The 15,806-nt window shown below is 32.7% G+C and overlaps 1 long non-coding RNA gene across 1 annotated transcript in view; it reads left to right on the plus strand.

Moving 5' to 3' along the window:
• The window catches only part of LOC127717220 (uncharacterized), a 92,400-nt gene that overhangs the window by 18,078 nt on the left and 58,516 nt on the right, over window positions 1-15,806 (plus strand). The window contains exon 2 of the long non-coding RNA XR_007989147.1: window positions 14,285-14,320. This is a non-coding gene — a long non-coding RNA (uncharacterized LOC127717220). The remainder of the gene's footprint in view (window positions 1-14,284; window positions 14,321-15,806) is intronic.

Consider the following 15,806-nt stretch of genomic DNA (forward strand, 5'->3'; position numbering starts at 1 on the left):
ACAACTGGTTTTAGAACAAATGTGTTTATTTCCGATGAAAAAACCCTATGAGTGAATCAATATTAATACCAAAATTTGCCATCTTCAATGACCTGACAATAGTATCGTAACTATTTCCTTTCTGAATAAGTCTGTTTAAAGGTTTGGTTAGCTTCTGTGGTGAATGTCGAGATTTTTGTGCTTTGTAAAAAATATAACCATTAAAGATTGGATATGAAATACCTGAACGTATAAGCCGTCTGCGTGTTGATTTATATTTACGAATGGTGTCCTTATACCGATGATAAAATTAAGTAAATGTTTTGACCAGTTTGTGATATCGGAAACACTGGTGTAATAATTTTTCAGTAATACAGAAATTTTTTCGTTAAAATCAAATACGTTGTTACATCCACGAGCGAATCAAACAAGTTGAGATATATAAACACCATATGGTAACGTCACCATCTAAAAATGGATAAATAACAGTAGGAAATGAAAAATCATCTCTTTTATCATAAATGTTGATATCAAGCTTTTCTTTAAAGATATATATATATATATATCAAGATCCTGGAAAGGGCAGTATTCATTGTAAGTATTAGCTTTATTTAAAGTCAGTTCAGCAGGATAAATCTCTTTAGTGTACATACTGAAGTCGTCATTATTGGGAGCCAATTATCATCCAAATATTTAAAAGTGTTATTAAATTTTTGTATCAGGTGTTGTTTCGATGGGTCTTTGCTGATCTTAGTCATAAATTGTAACTCATAACAATACAGAAACAGGTCCGCAATAAGTGGTGCACAGTTAGTCCCCGTTGGAATTCCAATAACTTGACGATATACAGAATCTCCATAGCGAACAAAACTGTTATCTGGTAATAATTCAAGGGCAGTTAAAGTATCAAAGCAGGTCCAATTGACGTAGTTCTTTTGTTTGGTGTTACTAAAAATTAATCTTAAAGAGTTTGAACAAACATATTCTCAATCTGAGATTTCAAATGCCCATTTAATTAGATGTGTGATTTTTCACTTAATAAGATTATAAGGCAAAGTGGTATATAGGGTAGAAAAATCAAAACTTTGAAAAGATGAAAAGATTCAAAATCACCAATATAAGCATGCAATTTATCAAGTACTTCCAACGAGTTTTTGACACTCCAAAAGTAATAATTCCACTATTTTCAAAGGCCTTATTTGAACAATTTATCAGCAGGTTTTTGATTGTACCAAGTGTACTTGTAAGTAGAATAGACAGTTTAGTAGTGGACAAATGGCTTGAAGACGAAATAAATCTGTATTTGTAAGGTGTTTTGTGCTGCTTCGGAAGCCAGTACATAGTTGAAACTTTCATTGTATTTAGTTCTGCTTGTAAAGAGGTAGCTAAAAGTTTATGTTTGTTACAGATGTCATATTCCAAATATGGAGTCAGTTGAAATGTTGGTGAATTTGTGCTTTCCTTTTGCAGAAACTCAATGTAAAACTTACGTCAAACAATAATGATATTATAAGCAGCCTTATCAGCCGGGAAAAAAACAAATTCCTTGACGAGTTCTTTTAACTTATGTTTGATACGAGCAATAGAGCTACTACGGTTGTTGTAAAATGTTCTTTAAAATGTTGTATACGTATATCAACTATGTTCATTACTGAATTAAAAAAAGAATATAAGGATTTCTTGTCAGCTTAAATATATGTATAAGGATTTCTTGTCAGATTAAATACAATATGTCTAAATCGGAACGTGAATGCATACAGAAATTAAAAATCGACAATACTATATGTATTTATAAAGCCGATAAAAATAACACGACTGTAATACAGAATAAACGTGATTATCTTATTGAAGGCGAATCCCAATTAAATGACGGTATTCACTATACTAAAATACTAAATATTGACATAAAAAACACCAGAAAAATAGTCAATAAAATGGTATACCGTATGATTGATTGATTGTTGGTTGCTTTACGTCCAGTGGCAAATATTTCATGCATATTCAGGACGAGAACAAGTTCACAATAAATACAATAGGTAGGTTCTGTAATAAATTAAGGGATTAAGGTCGGAGAAATTTAGACTGCCACGGGAAATGAGGGTATATTGGATAGGGACAGAAATTTAGCCTTGTAACAGGTCACCTACGGACCCCTCAAAGAGTTGTTGCAAGGGTTCTTATCGTGCAAAGAGCGTGGCACTCTCTTTAAACGAGGCATCGGATTTAACGTCCCCATTCTGACCGGACGTGGCTGCAAATTTGTACATCCCGCACAGCCAAACGGACGCCCCACTTTGACGAGGGTTTTACCGCCGGTCGGAGGAAGACCAATGGTGACCATACTTCTATTCCCCAGTCACCCTTGGGGATTATACCGTATGAAAGAAAATGATGAAATAGACGAAATGTCTTTCAAATTCGTCACGAAGACAGACAGTTAAAACTTCGGAAGAAACAATATAAGAATAAAATAACAGGCAGAAATATGTTCATTACAACGTATCATTATAATGCTGAATATCTTAAAAAGATTATAACAAAGTTCTGGTATATAATTCGGAAAGATCCGATTGCCAAACAAATATTTAAATCTAAACCAGATATGGGTTTTAAAAACAATAAGAATATTAGCGACATGATAATTAATCATTAAGTCGAAGAACCCCTCCACAGGAGGCTTTATAATATAGTGTATACTGTGAAAAAGATGTAATAAAGACATGACACCGATTTATTTCAACAGATCACGTATCTGAGATAACCGACGGTTTCTTAAATGTCCATGTTTCTACCCAGCAGGGTACCTACACATATTTCTTCAAATGCTAAACATGGAGACTTTTGTATATTATCATATAGATGATAAAACAAACACGCCAGTATACCCTGAATTCAACAATATGACATTGATAAATACTATCTCTACTATATCCCGTGTAGACTTATGTTAAAGTAATTAGTGATAAAAATAAAGACAATAAGTCTCTTCATTAATTACACAAAAGTGTTGATCAACTTGGTCAGTTTCTTCAGTCTGTAAAAATACTAACTACAACGTAGACCTATATGCACGTGTAGTTAATAAATTAAAAAAACTGTTATGAAACAGACAAACATCTATCTATGATATTAGATATGAAATAAATACATAAAGGTCGGACTCTGATGAAGGTTTACATGGGAATACTCCCGAAAGAACCCGAAACATTGCATATTAAATTCGAAAGAAATAAGCAATAAAAAGTACGTAGTGTCAGGTCAAAAATATTGATACCATACCATGAATAAGTGGGTTTATGGTCTTTTTATAAAACTAGCCGAAGACATTGATTCACAATACCCCACCACGGGAGGCTTTAGTATACAGTCATTATACTGTGAAACAGATGTAAAAAGACGTGATGCCGATTTATTTCAAGAGATCACGTACAAGGGAAAACAGAATGGTTCCTTTTATATTCATGCATAGACCCGACATGGAATCTACACAAACCTCTTCAATTGTTAAACATGGAGACATTTGTATATTATCAAATAGGTGTTAAAACATACACGACAGTCTAGTGTAAATTCAACAGTATAGCACTGATAACTACTATCTCTATTAGATCTCGTGTAGATTTATGATAGATTAGATTACGAGAATACAGACAATAAGTCTTTTCATTATATATATGAATAATTAACCAACGATGCTGATCTACTTGGTCAGTTTCTTTAGTCTGTAAAAAGACTAGCTACAACGTAGACCTATATGCACGTGTAGTAAATTTGAAAAAAACTGTTATGAAACAGACACACATCTATCTACTATACTAGATATAAAATAAATATATAAAGGTCGGCCTCTGATGAGGGTTTACCTGGGATTATTCCCGAAAGAACCCGAAACATTGCATATAAAATTCTAAAGAATTAAGCAATAACAATTACGTAGTGTCAGGTCAGAAATATTGATACCATACCATGAATAAGTGGGTTTATGGTCTTTTTATAAAACAACTTTATATTTTGAATATCAAAATGACCCGTAGTGCCCTCCGTAAACATAAGAGATAAGAAGTTTTACCAGATTCCTTTTGGTGTCATATGTATCTTTATATCAACTAATGATATCCATAATTTTATGAAGATTGCGAGAAAAGGGAGGTCAATCCATCGTCCTGTACCCTTTCACCTGAATTTTCGACGATTTCTAGGTGAAAAATTAAGCCCTCCGGAGGTATCGAAGATGACATTATTCTATATACGATTTTTTGCTGAAAAGTGGCGATTTCAGGTCACTGAATATATTTTATACAAACTCAATCCACCATTTTCTACATAAGAAAATGCCTGTACCTGGTCAGGAATATGACAGTTGTTATCCATTTGTTTGATGTGTTTGAGCTTTTGATTTTGCCATTTGATTAGGGACTTTCCTTTTGAATTTTCCTCGGAGTTCAGTATTTTGTGACTTTACTTTATACACAGGCAATTTTGAAAAAAGAAATATCGCAACGTCTTTGGCGTTACATTAAGTTGTCACATACTTGTGTTGTTTTGGCTGAGGCATATTTCTCAATATGAAGCTTCAGTTTAAAAGGCAGACCTTAGTTCCGAGGTGTCCTACCAGTGTAGTAGGCAGTATTTTGGTCATGGAATGACAACGCGGATACTGTTTGATTGAAAGTTGCTTTTATGAGGTTTGGGAATCATTTTGAAATTAAGGAATATATAGCCATCATGCAATGCTCTCATCCCTCGCTCGCATTTTGAATTGTAGATCCATTTTGGTTGTATTATCTCTTCAATGTTAGTATTGATTTAAGTTTGTTTTTTGTAGATTTGTTTACCGGATGAAAGTAAATTTCGTAGTCAGTGCTTCGTTACATACATGTATTTCAATTTATACATATTTACAGTTTTTCTGTTAATAAATTACGAACATATTAAGACATTAAGGTTCCAAGACCCTTATGACAGTTAACTAGCTATAATGTGTAGGTCCTTATTGGTCATGACATTAAAGAGTCTTTAAACATTAATGGCTTTTCCGTGGTTTGAGTGTACCTGATAAAGGTACCAATAAAAAAGCACTTCGAACGCACAAAAGTTATAAAGTATTTATTTCATTCACCAAGCTGCTATTATATAAATTTTGCTATTCTCCTTATGTTTTCAGTAGTATCTTAATTCTGTATAATAACACAACAGACATAAGCAATCATATTATGACTGGTCCCTTGCTTTTGATACGCATTTACTTAAACATAATTAAATCAGCATCAATTTTTGAGAAATTTGTTTTACTTTTTTATGTTTCGAATAATTATATGAAAACTTGATAGATTTCAATCTGGCTGATGAAAAAATTTAATAATTGTAAGCAATCACCTTTTTCAGTAGAGCTTGTTTGCCTAACGTTCAAATAAAATGACAGTTATTTCATGTTAAAACTATACATTGTCCTGACAAGTTCCGAATGTTTCAACATACTTTTAGTTGCATATAAGGGCGGACTGGTTCTCGGAATTTTGATACTTCAAAATGGGGTTCTTCTGATCTGAGCAACAGGGCAAATATACCTCCTTTTTATTTCATATATTTGTTTCAATATTCATTCAAGAGAAAATTTCAACAACGGGTCTGCAGTGATCCCAAGTCCTTGCACTTTCATTTGATACCAAAAGTATCTAATAAAGGTAATAGTAGTTTACCGCTGTTCAATAGCCATAAATCGATTTAACTGAAACAAATCCGGGTCACAAACCAAAACTGAGGGAAACACATCAACTATAAGACGCTACAAAAAACAAACGCCAACATTCATAGAAACGGACTATGTGATAACAATTGCCTTATTCCTGACTAGGTAAACGACATTTTAAGAAAAAATGGTGGGTTGAACCTGGTTTTATGGCTAGCCAAACCGCCCGTTTATATGTTAAAATACTGCTAAACGTGCTACTATAGACCAATTTACAGCTATGCGTAGGAAATGTTTTGTTTCAAATGTGTACCACTTTCTAGTATGTTCTTTCTGACCAGGCCCTAATAAGTGTGTTGATACCCATAACAAAACCAATCTTGATATATTTACTTCTGATTTCCTTAAATTCATTCTAAAATATTGAAGCAAAAAAAAAAAAAAAAAAACCCGCATAAAGCTTTTGTCCAAACACTATTTCTTTGAATTCAAATTATAACTGGATAAGTAATATATGAGTCATACAAAGAAAATCTCATAATGTTAATAAAAAAGACCAATATGGGACCTTTTTTCCCATTATATACCACTTCTAATTTGTTGATATATATTCTAATAACAATTTTCTTACCTTATTTTCATCAGAGATTGTTTATTGAATTTAATAAAAATAAAATTGAGAATGGAAAGGGGGAATGTTTTAAAGAGACAACAACCCAACCAAAGATCAGAAAACTGCCCAAGGCCACCAAGAGGTGTTCAACACAGCAAAAAAATCTGGAACCCAAAGGCAGACTTCAGCTGACCCCTTCAGAACAATGTCTACTAGTTCATAGAAATTGGACGTCTCACTAAACCCCAAAGCATATAAATGAACCGAAATTAGAAAAAACATACAAGACTAACAATGGCTAGAGGTTCCTGACTTTGGACAAGCCCAAATATGCGACGGGTTAAACATGTTTTGTGATATCTCTACCCTCCCCCTATACCTCTAGCCAATGTAAAATAACCAAACACACAGGAATACGCACGGTAAAACTCAGTTTAAAAGAAGCCCGAGTCCGATGTTAGAATAATTATTCTAATAAGACGTCCTTATTACGCTTTGTAAACAAAGCCGTGTTCTAATGTAGATACTCAATGGGGTGGAAATGGGAATAGCCGCTAACACTCAGAGTAAAAAATCGACAAATATAATGCCTACCCATGTTAAAATGAGCATATATCATAACATGAAGGAATTATTTCTTAAATAGAAGAAACTAAGCAAAATGACAATTATAACACAAATTAACAAAGAACTACTATCAATTACTGACATGTCAGCTCCAGACCTCACTCAAACTGATCGAAAGAATATGTCTTCATTATATAACAATCAAGCACAAACTCCTTCCCGATAGGAGTTGAGTAGCATACTATCATACAATATACGAGGAGAACATATCATGCCAACAGTTGGTTTGAGAATAAATGCGTTACTTTCCTATGCAAAGATCCTATGTGTACATCAATATTATTTAAAAACAATGCCATCTTTAATGACCTGACAACAGTATCGTAACTATAACCCTTTGGAATAAGTCTGTTATAAGGTTTGATTACCTTTTGATGTAAATGACGATTTGTTTGCGCTTTGTATTGAATATTACCATTACAGATTGGATGTGAAATACGTGAACGTATAAGATGTCTGCAACTTGATTTATATTTACAAAGATGTCCTTGTATCGATGATAAAATCCAGAAAATGTTTTGGCAAGTTTGTGATATATAAAAAACCCTTGTTTAATAATTTTTCAGTAAAAGAGCGATTTCTTTCGTTCAGATCAAATACGTTGTTACATACACGAGCGAATTGAACAAGTTGAGATATTAAAAAACCATAAGATGATGACAAGGGAACGTCACCTTCTAAAAATTGATAAATAACACTAGGAAATAAAAAATAATCCCTTTTTTCGTTAATATAGTAGTCAAAATATCAAATGTAATTGGAATATTGTCCTCCCTTTTGTCTGCATGGTGGAAAATGGCTGTTTTGATCAAAACCATACTTTGTGTAATTACATTGATAAACAGGAGCAATTTATGTATATCCAAGCCAGTTAACCTGCACAACTTGATGCTTTTCAAGTGAGATTTTGGAATTTTTATATAATATACTAATTTCCTAAGTCATAGAATGATATAATAAGAAAAACAATAAAACATGAAAACTTAAAATTTAATTTGATCTAAATATTTTGCAACAGCTATTGTTTTTTTACTATAAAACATTTCTAATTTCCATTTTACATACATTTCATTCTAAAACATTACTAAAACTGAAGCATAATATCAAGTCATTACTGTTGGCATGCTAAATAACACAGTTTTTCATAAACACAAATGATTTAAAATGATCCATAACAATACATGGTATACATTTTGATTGTATTGAGTATAATGTAAAAATTGAGAATTTCACAGGCTTTTCATTGGCAGGTATAAACGACTTATTGACGATTTCATGTCAAAACTCTACCTTATTCTGACATGTTGTGAAAAAATCAACGAACTTTGAATAACATATTAGAGTACAATGATTTCCTGATGGTTGTAGCACAAAACAGGCACTTCGGATCCGAGCAACAGGACAAATATGCTCTCCTATTTTAATTGCATATATATATTTATATTTTTTCGTTTGGGCTTGTATTATATTTGCCTTCGGGTTTATATGATCCGTTCATCCTATTTTGACTCCTCAAAATTCAGGAGTCTATCCTAAATTGAGGTAAATTGTATGGCTTTCCGAATAACGTTTCGATTCCTTACATCACTGAAGAGACATTAATTGTCGAAATCCGGATATGGTGTACAAAAACCTTTGCACCATTTGTAAGCGGTATAACATCTTTTCCGCAAGTTTATTGTTTTCTGTTTAGTATTAAATTTATATTTAAGATCCATTTATTACATCGGTGATCCGTTTATTTGGCAATCGCCAATGGCAGTCAGCAGGGTTTAAGAACATTTGTTGTTCGACCTGTTAGTCAAATGCGTTTGTTAAAATATACTTTTTCACTTTTTTGGTCTTTTGGAAAATGTTGTTTGTGCTGTATTTAGACCCCTCTAACAAGAAATTTGTTTTGCATGCACACGTATAAAAATTGCGGTTTTTATCCAACGCAATCATAGGTTTGAACGTTGTTTTCAATTTAGACTTGTTTATATTTTTTCGTTTGGGCTTGTATTATATTTGCCTTCGGGTTTATATGATCCGTTCATCCTATTTTGACTCCTCAAAATTCAGGGGTCTATCCTAAATTGAGGTAAATTGTATGGCTTTCCAAATACCGTTTCGATTCCTTACATCACTGAAGAGACATTAATTGTCGAAATCCGGATATGGTGTACAAAAACCTTTGCACCATTTGTAAGCGGTATAACATCTTTTCCGCAAGTTTATTGTTTTTCTGTTTAGTATTAAATTTATATTTAAGATCCATTTATTACATCGGTGATCCGTTTATTTGGCAATCGCCAATGGCAGTCAGCAGGGTTTAAGAACATTTGTTGTTCGACCTGTTAGTCAAATGCGTTTTGTTAAAATATACTTTTTCACTTTTTTGGTCTTTTGGAAAATGTTGTTTGTGCTGTATTTAGACCCCTCTAACAAGAAATTTGTTTTGCATGCACACGTATAAAAATTGCGGTTTTTATCCAACGCAATCATAGGTTTGAACGTTGTTTTCAATTTAGACTTGTTTATATTTTTTCGTTTGGGCTTGTATTATATTTGCCTTCGGGTTTATATGATCCGTTCATCCTATTTTGACTCCTCAAAATTCAGGAGTCTATCCTAAATTGAGGTAACTTGTATGGCTTTCCAAATACCGTTTCGATTCCTAACATCACTGAAGAGACATTAATTGTCGAAATCCGGATATGGTGTACAAAAACCTTTGCACCTTTTGTTAGCGGTATAACATCTTTTCCGCAAGTTTATTGTTTTCTGTTTAGTATTAAATTTATATTTAAGATCCATTTATTACATCGGTGATCCGTTTATTTGGCAATTGCCGATGGCAGTCAGCAGGGTTTAAGAACATTTGTTGTTCGACCTGTTAGTCAAATGCGTTTTGTTAAAATATACTTTTTCACTTTTTTGGTCTTTTGGAAAATGTTGTTTGTGCTGTATTTAGACCCCTCTAACAAGAAATTTGTTTTGCATGCACACGTATAAAAATTGCGGTTTTTATCCAACGCAATCATAGGTTTGAACGTTGTTTTCAATTTAGACTTGTTTATATTTTTTCGTTTGGGCTTGTATTATATTTGCCTTCGGGTTTATATGATCCGTTCATCCTATTTTGACTCCTCAAAATTCAGGAGTCTATCCTAAATTGAGGTAAATTGTATGGCTTTCCAAATACCGTTTCGATTCCTAACATCACTGAAGAGACATTAATTGTCGAAATCCGGATATGGTGTACAAAAACCTTTGCACCTTTTGTTAGCGGTATAACATCTTTTCCGCAAATTTATTGTTTTCTGTTTAGTATTAAATTTATATTTAAGATCCATTTATTACATCGGTGATCCGTTTATTTAGCAATCGCCAATGGCAGTCAGCAGGGTTTAAGAACAATTGTTGTTCGACCTGTTAGTCAAATGCGTTTTGTTAAAATATACTTTTTCACTTTTTTGGTCTTTTGGAAAATGTTGTTTGTGCTGTATTTAGACCCCTCTAACAAGAAATTTGTTTTGCATGCACACGTATAAAAATTGCGGTTTTTATCCAACGCAATCATAGGTTTGAACGTTGTTTTCAATTTAGACTTGTTTATATTTTTTCGTTTGGGCTTGTATTATATTTGCCTTCGGGTTTATATGATCCGTTCATCCTATTTTGACTCCTCAAAATTCAGGAGTCTATCCTAAATTGAGGTAAATTGTATGGCTTTCCAAATACCGTTTCGATTCCTAACATCACTGAAGAGACATTAATTGTCGAAATCCGGATATGGTGTACAAAAACCTTTGCACCTTTTGTTAGCGGTATAACATCTTTTCCGCAAGTTTATTGTTTTCTGTTTAGTATTAAATTTATATTTAAGATCCATTTATTACATCGGTGATCCGTTTATTTGGCAATTGCCGATGGCAGTCAGCAGGGTTTAAGAACATTTGTTGTTCGACCTGTTAGTCAAATGCGTTTTGTTAAAATATACTTTTTCACTTTTTTGGTCTTTTGGAAAATGTTGGTTGTGCTGTATTTAGACCCCTCTAACAAGAAATTTGTTTTGCATGCACACGTATAAAAATTGCGGTTTTTATCCAACGCAATCATAGGTTTGAACGTTGTTTTCAATTTAGACTTGTTTATATTTTTTCGTTTGGGCTTGTATTATATTTGCCTTCGGGTTTATATGATCCGTTCATCCTATTTTGACTCCTCAAAATTCAGGAGTCTATCCTCAATTGAGGTAAATTGTATGGCTTTCCAAATACCGTTTCGATTCCTAACATCACTGAAGAGACATTAATTGTCGAAATCCGGATATGGTGTACAAAAACCTTTGCACCTTTTGTTAGCGGTATAACATCTTTTCCGCAAATTTATTGTTTTCTGTTTAGTATTAAATTTATATTTAAGATCCATTTATTACATCGGTGATCCGTTTATTTAGCAATCGCCAATGGCAGTCAGCAGGGTTTAAGAACAATTGTTGTTCGACCTGTTAGTCAAATGCGTTTTGTTAAAATATACTTTTTCACTTTTTTGGTCTATTGGAAAATGTTGTTTGTGCTGTATTTAGACCCCTCTAACAAGAAATTTGTTTTGCATGCACACGTATAAAAATTGCGGTTTTTATCCAACGCAATCAAAAGTTTGAACGTTGTTTTCAATTTAGACTTGTTTATATTTTTTCGTTTGGGCTTGTATTATATTTGCCTTCGAATTTATATGATCCGTTCATCCTATTTTGACTCCTCAAAATTCAGGAGTCTATCCTCAATTGAGGTAAATTGTATGGCTTTCCAAATACCGTTTCGATTCCTAACATCACTGAAGAGACATTAAATGTCGAAATCCGGATATGGTGTACAAAAACCTTTGCACCTTTTGTTAGCGGTATAACATCTTTTCCGCAAGTTTATTGTTTTCTGTTTAGTATTAAATTTATATTTAAGATCCATTTATTACATCGGTGATCCGTTTATTTGGCAATCGCCAATGGCAGTCAGCAGGGTTTAAGAACATTTGTTGTTCGACCTGTTAGTCAAATGCGTTTTGTTAAAATATACTTTTTCACTTTTTTGGTCTATTGGAAAATGTTGTTTGTGCTGTATTTAGACCCCTCTAACAAGAAATTTGTTTTGCATGCACACGTATAAAAATTGCGATTTTTATCCAACGCAATCATAGGTTTGAACGTTGTTTTCAATTTAGACTTGTATATATATATATATATATATTAGTTTTATTATTGAAGAGAATTTTTCGACAACAAGTCTACAGTAATCCTTGCACTTTCAATTGATACCAAAAGTATCTAAATGTGTTACTTGTAGACAAATTTATAGCTATGAGTAGGAAATATGTTGTTTAAAATGTTTACCACTTTCTTGTATGTTCTTTCTGAAAGCTAGTTGTTCTATACAATTTTTCGTAAGGCCTGTTAAAGCATTTACGAGTTGTTAAGTTGAAAATAACCGTTTCAGTACTGAAAAAACCACTGAAGAGCAACTATTTTTTATCAAATTTACACAGTTAAATTCAAAAACGACGACTTTCCTCCTTTTTCTTAAAATAAACACTTTCCTAAGGAAATCTTACGTAAAATCTTCAACACATTGTATGCTGGAAATATATAAAAATAGGCCGTACTTTGACCTTTAACGGTTTACTTTTTAAAAAATTGTGACTTGGACGGATTGTCTCATTGGCACACACATTCAACTTAACAGTGTTAAGATATGTTTGTCCTACAGAATGTTGTAAATAATTGGATGCAGCATCTGTATCTTTTATGATGCGTCAGGTATACACATGACGAGATAAATGTAGTTAATTATACTTACTTTTAGTTATTTCTTAACAGATGACGTATAACGACCGTGTCACCCAGATAATGAATATACTTCCATTGACTTATGTATTCACAGTATATACACGATTTGAAATCATGGCATGAGCTCAACAGCTCTAAAAAGATGGAACAGTATATTAGACAGTCATATTTAGTCGTGGTGTCAACTTTCAAACTTATAAACTCCGTAAAAGTCAGAACTGTTCAGACAATTCGCTTGCAGTTTATCAAAATCTGTGAAGTCAATATTCAGACTGTTCAGTTGTCGTCATTTACCTGTTCACTTCAACATCATATTTAATTGTCTGCAAAGCTACTGAACTGTAATTAATTGACAGCAAGCGTATTGTCTGAACGATTCTGAATTTACCATAGTGGATTTGTCTGAAAAATAAAAAACTGAACATGACTGAAAATTTTTATTATTCAGACATTTCAGAGAATGTTAAGATCAACATCATCGTTTAAGACTAAGTTTTAAATACTAGTGATTCTAATATGACGTGCTTCTTTCGTTTTGTAAACAGCACCATGATAAAGTTCTTGATATATCTTTACTTAGCACAAACTCAAGAATGTATATGATAATGGCTGTTATAATATCCCCCCCCCCCCCCCACGTAAATCCACATGTATTGTAACCAATGTGCAAACGCTATGCCGATTTGTAGTAAAGATTGCAATTGAAATAAAAACTGCGGAACCTTTATTCTTGTTTTGAGGCATAACAAAAAGAATTAATGCAATAGACGTCGAAAAATGTACAAAATCAAAATGAAATAAATTTCCGCAAAATTCCATTAACTTTTTTGACGCATTTAAGTCATTTCAAACATGACGTCATATGAATGAAAACTTCAAAGCTGAAGGTTTTTCCGTTGCGTTAACCCTCAAAATTCGGATAATAATACATTAAAATGAAGTTTTGAGGTAGGTGTTGTTTTATTTTCTATTCTATTGCAATATTCGCACATTTACTGATTTCAGCACATCAACATGGCGGCTCATTAGTACGAAATGTCAACTGTGGATTTGACGGTAGCTTACGAGAAAAAAATAAGCTAAAAATGGCAAATGTTGGGGTTAAAAATTAAAAGAATTAAAAACCTTTATTTAAGAAAAAACGCATGCAAGCTATAGATTTATTAGACATATTGTTAGCCTTATTTGACAGGGGGTAAAATAGAACAGCCACACAAACGCCATACCAACCCTCGCTTCTGATTTTTAATTATCGTATTTGTCCTATTAAAGTCGTCTTAATTCATTGAAGCCATATATTTGTTGTAAATTTACACATGGCCTGGACCGTTATATTCGTTAATTTTATCCCTCGCTAAAGCTCAGGATAAAATTCGAAAATAACAGCCCAGGCCATGATCTGTTAATGTCCAACAAATATATGGCTTCCACGAATTATTTCTTAAATGAAATCAATGACATTAATGCAGGTCTATGTAACGAGAAGAATACAATTGCTGGAGGACATCTGAGTTTTCCTCTCTGTTTATGATAAAATTCTCTATTTCAGGAAGATGAAATCGAATGCCATTCAAGTCACAAAAAGGTGAGCGTAATATTTGATTGATTGAATGTTATTACAATAGTTTTGACTAAACCTTACTAAAAAATTCAACGTTCAAGTGTCAGGAACTAGTAGTTCAGTGGTTGTCGGCGATTCATGCCTGTCATATTTGTATTTTGTGAATTGTTTTGTTATAAAAGAGGGACGAAAGATACAAGAGGGACAGTCAAACTCATAGATCGAAAACAAACTGACAACGCCATGGCCAAAAATTAAAAGACAAACAGACAAATAATAGTACAGATAAAATAGGCCGTTAGTTTTTTCTCAAATGAAGTGTTTCATATTTTTCATGGTGTGTTTTTATAACCGACTATATGGTATTGTTTTTTCTCCCATTGTTGAAGGCGGTACAATTGTCTAAAATTGCTTACATCCACCACATCTGAACTTTGTTTACCATAAATTTCTTAAAACATTTACTAAATTCTTTCATAGATACACATAGTTGATTAGTAACTTTTGCTGTACTTTATTAAAAACGGTATTTCACATTCGAAATTTTACTATAATATTGTACTAAAATCGCGGAAATCACAATGTAACCGTGTAAACCCATCGAACCTTTCAACAAACCTAGTAAAGGTTATCTTATTAATGTTGTAATAAGATCTTTGAATATTGTTTACATTGGCACTAACATCGATTTTGTCTTCAACATGAACAAATTTGTATTCTGGTCGAATGGTTTTTGGGATGTAGAAATACACATCTACGTTTATTTTCTTTTTAGAGATTGCTTTATCTATATTCATCATGACACATATTTATCATAAACGTATATTCTAACGAACCTACTTGCTCTCTGTCATTAATTTTGGCATAGAACAAGTCATAGATACAAGAAGATGTGGTATGAGTGCCAATGAGACAACTCGCCATTCAAGTCACAATTTGTAAAAGTAAACATTTATAGGTCAAAGTACGGCTTCTTTGACTGTCTGTGGCGTATGAACACTAAATCTGTTGGATGTGCTTTAGTTTATTTTAGTCTCTGATGCATAATTTGTTATTATTGATTTTTGTGATCTTTAACTAGCTTTCAGTAAATGCAAGTACTCTCAAATCGTACTTGCGTGCTAATTTGACCGGTTGACACTATTTGTTATGCATTTCTGGGATTCATTGTTTACTTATTTTGTGTTTCTGAGATTTAAATTTACCTGTGTACGTTGTTTTATTGAACGTTATATATAGACTGTAGGTACTGAGTTGTTCATCATCTTGATTACGTTTTATAGTGTTCTTTTATTTGTCTTTGTTAATTATTACTTTTACTGTTGTCTATTTTTGGTAATATCCATTTGACGTGGTTCTGTACTTATACATTCCCGTCATTGTGTTATTATGCTATGGTAAAATTGTGGTGTTCTTGTCTTTCGCTTTTGCTATTGTGCATTGTCTATATGCCTGTTTTTTTTTGCTTTGTTGACATATTTGTTTGTTTTATAATGATTAAGATTATAAC

This window comes from Mytilus californianus, unplaced genomic scaffold, assembly GCF_021869535.1.
Source record: "Mytilus californianus isolate M0D057914Y unplaced genomic scaffold, xbMytCali1.0.p SCAF_90, whole genome shotgun sequence".
NCBI classification, from domain to species: domain Eukaryota; kingdom Metazoa; phylum Mollusca; class Bivalvia; order Mytilida; family Mytilidae; genus Mytilus; species Mytilus californianus.